Genomic DNA, 12,628 nt, shown 5'->3' on the forward strand with positions numbered 1-12,628 from the left:
CAGTGAAAGTGTCTGGCTATGAGGTGTCAGACACAGTGACCATGGGACAGACATTGAGATCTGATCTGAGATAATTGATTTAATTCTCCCGCGACTTCTGCGATGTTTTTGACTGTATAGCGCGCAAAGGTCATTTCTTCTGGCTTGAAATGAGCAAGACGCCTGCGCAGTGCCGTCTGCTGGAAGAGAGAGAGAGAGAGAGGGTATTGTTTGATGCTGCGTTGGATATTTAGCGATGTGGCTGCAGCTCAGGCTGCGGCACCCTCAGCAAACATTAACCTCTACTCATTTCATTCCGGAAAACCGGACCCATGTACGGCTACAGCACCGGAGATTCCCTTCCAAACCTTCAGCTGTACCGACCTGCCCTGAAACAACACTCCACTGTTAAACAATAAAAGAAGATATTTGAGGATACCCCAGAGAGGAGAGAGAGAGAGATACCGGAACAAAGAATGTAAGTACTGCCTTTATTCCAGAATTGATATTTGTGTTTTAGACGATGAGGGTTCTCATTAGCACAACTTGGAAAATGGACCAGCCCTGAGGAACAACAATGATCATAGTGCAGTGCTGACTAGTCCATACGGACAGGAGCCTCAGCGAGCTCCTCTTCATTGTATCTATGCTTTTTCCGGCGCCGCAGTCTTTGTGCATGTTTACAGACTGGATTATTACTCGGGGCTATCCGCGCTGTACCTCAGAGGCTTTCTCACCCTCTGATGACAGCTCTTGTTGCTCAATGCGCAGCAGGGAACTGCAGTCATCTCGATCAAAGCCATCGATGTGGTGCAGTATGTTTGAGACATGGAAATAAACACCATCTGACAGGCGGTGAACCAATGTACACCAGTTAGTTAGGAAGTCCTGGTTTTAAAGGTAACAGGTTAACATTGGCTTTCTGGACCGTAATTAATTATTTTCCTCACGTAATTAAGAAAAGAAAACTAAATATAGCATGACAACTTATTGTGGAGAATGTTTGGTCTTGCCTGATGGCAACTCAAATATTTAATCCATTTAATTGAAATAATTGCCAGGACAGATATTTTATTGAATAATTTAACATAAAATGACATTGGCTTTCATTGTTCTAAAGAATCCAAATGTTTTTCTACTAAGTAGAAATCTGGAATTAAGTTGAAAATTGAAACTTCTACTGACTTTTTCAATATTTGTTCCATCATTTGAATCTGGGGAATTATTTATTGTTACTGGCTGTTGAAATATAGTCTTTGGATCAATGTTGCTATTTGTCACAAAAACAAAATTCTCATGCTTTCTGCACAAGTATGACATTCTGTTATTTAACAACAGTCACTTGGTAGTGCAATTAACATTGAAGCACCTTCCTGATTAAGTCACCAGTCCGAAATTACAGTACCTGCTGTTGCTTCAAATGCCAAGAGATTTGGAGGCCGTTTTGCTTGTGAACTTGAACTCAGAGTCTGATGAAGGGAAGCAAAGAATACCCACCTGGTGCAGGAAGATGAAGACTTGAGGCAGTCAGTCAATAACTTTGCAAAAGAAAAGCAGCACTTTGGTGAAAGTAGCTCTAATTTTGAGAAAGGGGGTTTGGGATAACATTGTATCATAATGATTGCATGGAATGCAGTTGTATGCTTTGCTTTGTGTGGCTTGGTTCCTTATTGAAGGGAATTAAAAAGGCCTAGTTGCCGAGATGTCTATTTTAAGTTTCCAGTCAATTTTACAAAGTGAATAGAGTCAGGGAGATTTACAACATAAGAAAAGGCCCTTTGGCCTATCACACTGCACCATTCAAAAACCATCACCAAACTATTCTAATCCCATTTTCCTGCGCTTGGTGCGTAGCCTTGTAAGCCTTGGCATTGCAAGTGCACATCTAAAAACTACTTAAATGTTCTGAATGTTTCTGCCAGTATCAACCCTAGAAGCAGTTAATTCCTGATTACCACCACCTTCTAGGTGGAAATGATTTTCCTCACATCTCCTCTAGTCTGCTGCTCTTTACCTTAAATCCATGTCCCCGGTAACTGATCTCTCCATAAAGGCGAAAAGTCCTGTCCTGTCAATCCTGTCTATGCATCTCATAATTTTATTCATCTCAATCATGTCTCCTCTGCTTAAGGAAAACAGTCTGTCTAATCTTTCTTCATATCTGCAACTTTCCAGGCAGCATCCTGGTAGACATGTTCTGCATCCTCTCCAGTGCTATCACATTCCTCCTTTAATGATTTGAGAACTGCACACAATACTCTACCAATGGCTTACCAATGTTTTATACAGTTCTAGCATGACCTCCTTGTTGGAATCTCTGCACCTTGACTAATAAAGGCAAGTATCCTTTATGCCTCTTTAACCACTTTATCGGCTTGTCTTGCTACCTTAAGGGACCAATGTATGTGCATACCAAAGTCCATTTGATCCTCAAGGCTTCCCAGTGACCTACCACTCATCCTCTATTCCCCTGCCTTGTTTGTCCTAAATAAACGTACACCCTCAGTTACATTAATCAACCTATCTGGACATGTTTGACACACCTGGTAAGACTTGAACCTAGGCCTCTGGCCCAGAGATAGGAACACTACCACTGTTCTACAAGATCCCTCAGAATTTGAGGTTAGGATGAAAGCCTACTTTATTGACTAGTGTGGGGATTGAACCAGCAACCTTAGCATTATTAGCACCATATCCTAACCATGGAGGTAAAGACCTAAAGGGATGAAGGGTACTGTTATCAGTAGTTGAGGTGCTAGTTTTCTCAAAAGGTAAAAGTGAGTGAACATTATCAAGACATTCAAATAGGAAAGCAGTGGTTGGTTTGTCATTTGATATTGTGACTGGTTGGTGACTTCGAGTAAACTCACAGAAATAATATTTATTAATTGTGCTTTTTTCACAGATGGCATTAGAAATGGGCATTAAATTCAGAACTCACACTAATATTGGGGATTGTCAGATAAAGGAAAGAAATGCTTTGAATGTTTAGGCACAAGAAGTACTATGGGTGAAATGTTTCTATCTTCCCTTTTTCACAATTGTTGGTGGCAGCCCACCACACCTTCTGCTGACAGAACCCAATCAGACTTCTGCTGAAACTAAAGTACATCAGGTATGTCTACCTCACATGGACAACTGTTGTGCCGTTATACTTGTACAGTTGAAACGGCAAAGGGAGAGTCTGCAATCACTCTGGCTTCCATCTTGGATAATATGCATTTTTCTTGGAGAAAAATATATAAAGCCGTTATTCTTGCTTATTATCTACTGGAATCAGGTCAGATGTGGCCGTATGAACAATTATCACTAGGCCAGTGCCTATCAAGCAGATGGCCATGCAGTAGTTGAAACCTTGCATGTGAAATGAGAATGTATAATGTTCGGGCTTGTATGGTAGTCTTAATCTTTATTATTCTTAGTTCTCTCATCATTAACTTGTTCTTAGCTACTGACTTCATCCCTTTCCATGGGAATTGTCTAAGGCTGAACCTGGGTGTTTGCAGCCTTTGTTTCAGAATTGATTCCACACTGAGCTTCTGACCACATTTCTGCACTCACATGAAGAATACCTGACTTTGCTCCTTGCTGAGCAAAAACTCAGTTATTCACTTCCCACATGTAACTCCAGATAAAGAAGGGTAATTAGTCCGTTTGAATCTATCCTTTCACAATATGAACAAAACTGAGTTTCACTTACATCCAGCTTTTTTATAAATTGGCCGACAGTACTGGATTGGATCACCATTCCCTATACCCCTTTTCAATCATTACACTGTTCTGTCTGCAAGAAGTAGTTCCTTGTACATGTTCCTAATGTGCTTGTGAGAATTGCTGTGCCTTAGTTGGTACTACTCCTTCCTCAGAGTGAGAAGGTTCAAGATCCACTCAAGAACTTAAGAATATATGTTAAAGCTGACATTCAAGTGCAGTGCTCAGGAATGCAATTCTGCCAGAAGTACCATCTTTTCGATGAAATGTCAAACCCTCTCATGCTGTTGCAAAAATTCTCAAAGTGCCATTTCAAAAAGAAAAGGGATCAATCCTTGCTGTCCTGTCTTATATTGATCACTCAATCAACATTCCAAAAGCAGATGATCTGGTGATGATCACTTTGCTGTTTGCGGGGAAGGCTAGCTGTTATTTTCCCACACTACAGCAATGACGGCACTTCAAAAATTCTCGGCTATAAGGCAATTCTGTGGTTGTGAAAGGTGCTATGTAAATGCATACCTTCTTAAAACTTATTTTCTTTATTATGCTGAATCTATGACTTGAATTGTCTGTCTCAATATTTTTGTTTAAATCATCATGTTTAGATATGTTATGACACAAATCAAAGGCAGGTGGGATTTGAACCAGAAATTGCAAAGCTGGAGGACATCACCAGTGTACCACAAGGGCCTTTGCATTACCATGCTATCTAAATAGCTCATTAATTAATGCTAATTGAGGTGAAATTAATAAATGAAGACCTGAGCACTGTAGTTGCCACAATGCACCTACGTTCCTTGGGTAGTCCAAATGGTGTGGTGGTCATTTCCAGCAGGAGTTAGAAGATCCTTAGCTGTAGTGAAGGGAAAGCTGAAAGAAGGTCTAACAACTTGTGGTTGTTGACAATTAAAATCTTCCAGTATTTGGAAAATTTAAAATACTGCAGGTGCTGGAAATCTGAAACAGACACAGAGGATTCTGGAGAAACTCAGGAAGTCTGGCAGCACCGGTACAGAAAGAAACAAGTTAGCATATTGAGTCCACTATGACTCTTCTTCAGAACTGAAAAGTGTTGAAAAATGCTTTATATATTTTTTGATAGAGGTGGGGGAGGAGCAAGGGTGAAGAGGGTGAAGAGGCGCCATGCAAAGTTCAAAGGGGTTGTTAATGATGGTAAAAGGAAAAAAAGAGAATTTAAAATGTGTTTAAATTAAGGTGTGAATGGGAAAGAATGGTTCTTCTCCTCAAGAGCAAAGTAAATGTAAGAGAAATGGAGCACAGGTGTCATGTGGTTAGTTCCTGAAGTTATGGAATTCGAAGTTGAAGCCTAAAGGCTATAAGTGCCCCTGCAGAAAATGAGATGTTGTACCTTGAGCTTGTGTTGTGCATCATTGGAACATTGTAGCAAGCCCAGGACAGAAATGTTACCATGGAAGCAAGATTTTAAAAAAACTTGACCTATTTATCCAATCAACCTGTGCAAAGATATTATTACATACCTCTGGTGCAGGTGGGATTTGAACCTGGGCCCTACTGGTCCATGGGCAGGGACATTACCACTACACCAAGCAGGGTGGCTTCTTGAAATGGCAAGCGGCTGGGAGGTCAGGGTTTTTCCTGTACGGACAGAGCGGAGGTGTTTTGAAAAGAAGTATGCAGATTGCATTTGGTACCGCCAGTATACAGGAGACAGCATTGTGAACAGCAAATGCAATAGACTGCTGTGTTGTGAGTAGTTGCTGCCAACAATGCAGTCTCCTTTACACATCTTAGCTTGGTCTGTTTGCTGCTGTACGTGGTGTGGAAATTGCCATTACTACTGCAAATGCCTGCTTCCTTTTCATGCTTCTTCTGGTCCTCTCTAAAATGTTACTGCTGGCAGATCAGCTTCACTTCTGGATATCTGCCATCCCAATCAGCAAGCTTCTTGTAAGGAGAAGGATTAATGTTGATCTCTCAACAATTCTGTGCTAACGAGGCTCAACCACAAAAATAACCCTTTGCTTCTGGTTGCTTCAGATCATAAGCTTTCCATCTTTGCAACCAGCAGGTGAGGGGATATTGGACTCTGAGAAAACTCATATTTTGTGAAAGCAATTGATGAATTTGCCTTCTAGCTCAGGTCTTCAAACTCCAGGGTTCACCCCTGTTCTAATGCTCTGGACTTTGCTGGTGCTGCTGAACCCCATGACCCTTGTCCTTCTCTCTCAGCGCAGTTAAATGCCAGCTATCTGCAGTATTTTGCTTCCTTTTTTTGCTATGTGTTCTACACTTTATCAAAGACAAAACAAAGTTGAGTATCGATAAAGGAATGTAGAGCACACAATAATAATAGTCATGGTCACTGGCTTGCAGTTTTCATTGAAAAATTTTCAAAATTCCAGAATTCAAACTTAAAGTATGAGCAAATATGTCTTACCGTCACTGTGAATTAGAAACTCTGGCAACATATTGCAGCTCCAAAAAAACTCAGTTTTACTGAATTTCTTGGATGCTGTTTGATGATATATCCAGAAGTGAATTTGATAGTGGGACACATTTCTGTCTGGAATCAAATCACAGAAGTTATGTTCGGAATGTATCTGCGTTAAGATGGAATAATATTAATACCTGTTGTCGCGGCTGATAACTGGTAGAATTGTCTTTCATTGGAATCTGCGGGTTGACAAAATATCTAACAGAGGTTGCTAGAGTACCAGAAGAGCTTTTAAAAGATGTGTTTTTTTCATCTTTACACATATATGGAGAAGGCTTTGCCTCTGATATTGAAGGGACTTTGAGAACTCCATTAAAGTCCTGTGTACTTGGTATGGAATTTTCAATTGACATTTCTCTTTTGGAATTGTATTGGGGGAGGAACAGTACAGGATGATGAAATGGATTTGCAGCAGGATATTCTTTTATTCAGTATGGGAAAAGACTGACTTTTATGGCACATACCATGTTGTGTTCAAAATAATGTCGATGGGACCACTCTTGAACTGCTGTTGGATAATTGATTTGTAGTAAATGGATGCAACTGATTACTTACTATGTGAATTCAGTGCGCAATTAGTCAAATCATATTGGCATGGATCTTCAAACTGATCAGTCCACACCTTGTTATCTCAGACTCCAGCATCAGCAGTTCCTACTATCTCTGAGTGAATCAGTTGTATTTACACTATTTGTATCTGTCTTGCAACTTGTCTTTCCAACTATTTTTGCGCTGTCTGGAAATTTAGCTGTAGTACATTTGCTTCCTTTCTCCAAGGCATTAATATATATATATTGCAAATGGTTGCGGTCCCAGCGCTCATCCCTGTGGAACCCCATTGGTCAAGACTGCCAACTTGAAAAGGAGGCTCTTATCTCCACTTGTTGTTCCCTGTCCATGATCCAATTCTGTTTCCCCACCAAAATAATACCTCATAACAGCATGGACTCTTATCTTATGACTTATTCAATTCCCCACTGACTATAGTGGTTTTAAAAGGCATCATCTCAAGGTCAATGAGGGCAAATAATAATGCTGACTCAGGCAGTAATGCCCACATCCCACAAGTGAATATTGAAAAAAAATCCTTCATCTTCATTATGCCCTAGCCAGCCAAAGGCCTACTTCTCACAGGTCCTTTACCTGAACATGTGATCTTTGGTTAAGCATCATCTGAAAATTATGCCTACATCATGCCCCTGTAGAATTTCAAAATCATTGTGGTGGAAAACGTTGCTTTGGCTAAGCATAAGTGTTACATTTTGTTGCATATTATGTTACATGTTTTCTATTAGTGTTTAATTACTCAATTTATGGCTGATAGATTTGCATAAACTACATCTATTTAATCCCATTGTTAACTTGACTGTGTTAAAGCAGTCAAAGAAGGAATTTTGCACATTTGCACTACTGAGTCCAGTAATGAAAAAATTAAACTGAGTTTAAGTGCAATGTAACGAATGTGAGTATAAACAGGAGAAAGAGAGAGAGAGAGGAGTGCATGACAGCATGGTGGCTCTGTGCTGCCTTACAGCACCAGGGACCTAGGTTTGATTCCAGCCTTGGGTAACTGCAGTCTGGAGTTTGCACATTCTCCCATGGGCTTCCTCCCACAGTACAGGTTAAGTGGATTGGCTATGGTAATTTGCCCTGTAACGTGTGGGTTACGTGGATTAGTCATGGTAAATGTGGGGACAAATCTGGATGGGATGCTGTTCAGAGGGTTGGTGCAGACCTGATGGGATGAATGGCCAGTTTCTGCACTGCAGGGATTCTATAATACCATGAAGAAAGAGTTGCTTTGCCCAGATATATAAATGGTAAAAAAAGGTAGAAATCATAGGTCAACAAATTTGAAAGAAATGTCATGTCCTTTGTATTTACTTTCAGAGACGCTGCACGTTTTTTTTATTAGACTATTTTATTCTATTTGAATAATTGAGTGAATTGTAGTATATTCTCTCTTCCCATTATCAACAAGATTACCATGTTCTAATGACGAAGCATGTTATAATGATGAAGGTTATCGGCAGGATCATTGAGGGTTCAGAAACTCAATCCATGGCTAAGTGAGCAGACAGAGCCGCACTTAAGCTGCATAACACATTTATATTTCATCAGCGACCTCAGGCAGAAGTGATGTATGGTATCATATGCACATCGAAGCGTAATTCTCCTGTGGGACTAGACTACTCAGCCATTACATCATTGCTACACACCACAGTCTACTATTCGTATTCTGAATCTCTGCAAAAACTTCCTTTTCCTTTCTTCTAACAATTCAACAAGGAATAATTTTCCTCATTTCTATGACAAAAATAGGCTTTTACCTCAGGTGTTAGTTAATGGTAAAACTGGAACTCTGGTCAACGTACACCCATACCTCTTCCTGCTGAGACCATTCACATACTTAGTTAGTTTCTGCCACTTAGCTAGTTACCCTTAATGAGATAGAAATCTGGTAGTGCAGCTACCCATTAGTATCATTCAGTGTTGCACAGAGATGTACTTTGAGCTATCTGGGTAACTTTTCTTTCGTCTGCCAGCACCAAGAAATGTAAGCTGAATTTGGGAAATGTAGATACGGATAACATCATTTAATAGATGATACATTAATCTTAAGTTTTTTGACTGGAATGTTTGCCCTAGTTTATACACGAGTGCGCCATTAACTGGTGGTCCCCAGCATTACAGATACCAATCTTGAGCCAATTTGATTCACTCCCCATGATATTAAGAAATGATTGGAGGCACTGGATACTGTAAAAGCAGTGGGCACTGAAAACATTCTGATAATGGTCCTGAAGACTTATGCTCCATAACTTGCACTCCCTTAGACAAGCCCTTTGTGTGTAGTTACAACACTGGCATCTATCCAACAGTGTGCAAAATTGCCCAGGTATGTGTTATACACAAAAAGCAGGACAAATCCAATCTGGCCAATTACTGTCCCATCGGTCTACTCTTGATCATCAGTAAAGTGATGGAAGATGTCATCAGCAGTGCTATCAAGCAGCACTTGCTCAGCAATAACCTGCTCAGTGATGCCTAGTTTGGGTTCCCCCAGTGCCACTCAGCTCCTGACCTCTTTACAGCCTTGTTTCAAACACGGACAAAACAGTTGAATTTCAGAGAGTGACAGCCCTTGACATCAAGGTCGCATTCAACCAAGGAACCCCAGGAAAACTGGAATCAATAGGAATGGGAGGCAAACTCCCTGCTGGTTGGAATCATACTTTGGTTGTGTTTGTGGGTTTTGGAGGTCAGTCGTCTAGTTCCAGGATATCTTTGCAGGAGTTTGCAGGACACCTTTGCAGGAGGGGTGGCATGATGGCTCAGTGATTGGCACTGCTGCCTCACAGTGCCATGGACCCAGGTTCGATTCCACCCTTGACGATTGTCTGTGTAGAAATCTCACTTTCCCCATATCTGTGTGGGTTTCCTCCGTGTGCCCTGGTTTCCTCCCACAGCCCAGAGATGTGCAGATTAGGTGGATTGGCCATGCTAAATTGTTGATAGTGTCTAGGGATGTGCAGGCTTCGAGGATTAGCCATGGGAAATATATGGTTACAGGGAAAGGATGGGAGGTGTGAGTCTGGTTGGGATGCTCTTTGGATGGGTGGTGTGGACCTGAAAACCTGAATGGCCTGCTTCCACACTGTAGGTATTCTATGACTCTATGAGTTCCTTGGGATCGTGTCCTAGCCCCAACCATCTTCAGCTGCTTCATCAAAGACCTTCACTCCATTATAAGGTCAGAAGTGGGGATAACCACAGATGTTGTAAATGATGTCCAGTCCCATTTGTGACTCCTCAGATAATGAAGCAGTCCCTGTACCAGTGCAACAAGATCTGGACAATATCCAGGCTGACAGGTGGCAAGTAACATTTGCACCATACAAATGCCAGGCAATGACCATTTCCACTTAGAGACAATCTAATCACTGTCCCTTGACATTCAATGATGTTACCATCACTGAATTCCCCACTATCTCATTGCAAGGCCGATTTAATTCATCCTGACACATGGAAAAGGGCATTGGAAGCCATTTTTGAAATCACATTACATACTTCTGTACAAATCAGTGGATATCACAGACAATTTTTCTGTGTGGTTAGCGTAGAGAAATGGCTGCTAGACTTCGCAAGCTCCTACAGCTAAATGCAGAAAAGGGATGGTGTCTAGTGAAAGAGATGCATCTTGCACTCTTCTATGGATATAGTAACTTTGTTTTGGCATGACTAAGAGACATAAAATCATCAGAACATGTTTTATTGCTGGTGGTAGATTTAAACAACTCTCTAAAACCTGAGGAATGCATTTGAGGACAGTTAACTCAGTGAAACAGACAGATGTGGGTCATTAGAAGTTGAGAATAACTGTGTACGGTTTGTTATAAGGAACATAATTTTGTGGAGAGTGTGATGTGTGACAAATATAAAAGTGAATGATTGTTTCAGTAGTTTAAAGTATCAATTGCTTACTGTCACCCACTACTCCATGGGTTGCATCATAAAATTAAAAAAAATTTTTTAAATCCTGATACAACCACTTGTGTGCTTTCTCATCTAGAAGACTTAGAATAACAAGATCCATTAGCCAGGTTTCTTTAATAAAAAAATTACTCAATTTATTGACTTATAAACAAAACCAATTCAGGCAAGATGCAGAATTGGTCAACACACACAATTTGTAATGTGAAGATATTGTATAACTCCAAGGGGGCCAGTATCCCATTACCGAGTCACGCTTTATTTACACGTGCACAGTACATGGACTCTGACCAGCTAGCTCAGAGCCAGTCCCTAGACTGACGAGAATGTCTGAGACACCAGTTCATATCTGTCAGCCAGGTCTCCCTGCTTGGCACAGGTTAACAACCCCAATCATGGATTTCATACTCAATGAGGTCCACCTGGCCCTTGTTCCACACACACTAACACAAATATCTCAGATAAAGGGAAAATGGACTTTATTTTGTAAATATTAAATTTAAAAAGAAAAGAAAAATATTCTGGTCAAGAGCAGTTATCCTTGAAGGAAAAGAAGGATAAGGCATAGAATGTTCTAAAGTTTGTCAATCTAGTGTTCTTGCATATATTGGCCAAGTCACTAATCACACATAGAGATAACAAGGTGTAGAGCTGGATGAACACAGCAGGCCAAGCAGCATCAGAGGAGAAGGAAAGCTGACATTTCGGGCCTAGACCCTTCTTTCTGTGATGTTGAGTTCATGCAATTATCTGAAGTCACATAATTTCTAAAAAGTCTTATTTTAAAGAAAGTTTGAGTCTCAAGGCTTTTCAGTGACAATTTTTGCAAACCTAACCAGTTTTCAAATATAATTTGAAATAGATCAATTTTGCACAATCCTTCAAAGTTCAAGTCCACAAATATTATTAAGTATGAAAATTTTTCATGTTACAAAAATAATTGTTTAGCTAATAGTGCTTTCAGTCATTTGCTACAGTAAATATTTTAAAGTGTGAAATTTTACAGTGTAATTCTTTCAGCTAATAGTAGACAGTTAAAATCTTTTTTTAAGTTGTCGATCTTGTAATAAAGTATGTGATGTGCTTATTGGATGTAAAGTATTTTGAGACGTTCAGTGGTTGCAAAAGATGCTAAATAAATGCAAGTCTTTCTTTTAGGTTATGAATGTAGGTACTTGAGATTGAATGACTTTGAGTTTTAGCGCTTCATGTCAGCAAGCACTCTAAGTCAGGTAGAACACGGGTTAACACACTTTACTCTGCTTGTTCAATTCTAATCACAGGAGGACACTACACTACTGTATAGACTGTCTTCCATTTCCCATGCAGGCCTTGCTCATACTGTTTGAGCTGATATCTTAAAATGGACTATAGGTTGTTTAGATGGACTGGTTGGTCCAAATGGCCTGTTTTTGTGCTGTATAGTCTGTGCAGAACTAATTATGAAATATCCCTAAATTTTTTTTTTGTATTCTTCTGGCCAACAGAGGGCAGTTTTGTTCTATCAGTCGGCCCTAAATTTGAACCACTTTTGTCAGACAAAAGTCTACTATTCTAATCCATTGCCTCCCCAGCTTCACCCATTATAGCCATCATAGACTTTAGGCCTTAAGTATTCAAAGACTGGTATTCATGCATACAGTTATGCAGCAACCTCCACAATTATTTAACAATGATTTTTACTGCTATGTTCTAATTTCTGAACGAATGTCCTTGTGTTTAACTTTTAAACTGACCGCGGAATAATGATGAGATTGGCACATGATAATTATCATGGGGGTTGTGCAAATAATGACGACAGCTGTACAATCTGCAGTTTATCAGCCACACACATAACTTTATCTTACAGAAAAAATGTAGACATGGGCATGTCTTCAGGATGTTAAAGTCATTCCAAAAACAAATCACAACATTTTGAGATAGTAGGAACTGCAGATGCTGGAGAATCTGAGATAACAAGGTGTA

The 12,628-nt window shown here is 40.1% G+C and overlaps 1 protein-coding gene across 1 annotated transcript in view; it reads left to right on the forward strand.

Annotated features, from left to right (window-relative positions):
- The first annotated feature begins 357 nt into the window (after positions 1–357).
- Positions 358–12,628, forward strand: part of sacs (sacsin molecular chaperone) — a 96,118-nt gene continuing 83,847 nt past the window's right edge. The window contains exon 1 of the mRNA XM_020530497.2: positions 358–457. The gene's annotated coding sequence lies outside the window, so the exon portion shown is untranslated. The remainder of the gene's footprint in view (positions 458–12,628) is intronic.

The sequence above is a fragment of the Rhincodon typus genome, chromosome 6 (genome assembly GCF_021869965.1).
Source record: "Rhincodon typus isolate 14 chromosome 6, sRhiTyp1.1, whole genome shotgun sequence".
In the NCBI taxonomy this organism is placed as follows: Eukaryota; Metazoa; Chordata; class Chondrichthyes; order Orectolobiformes; family Rhincodontidae; genus Rhincodon; species Rhincodon typus.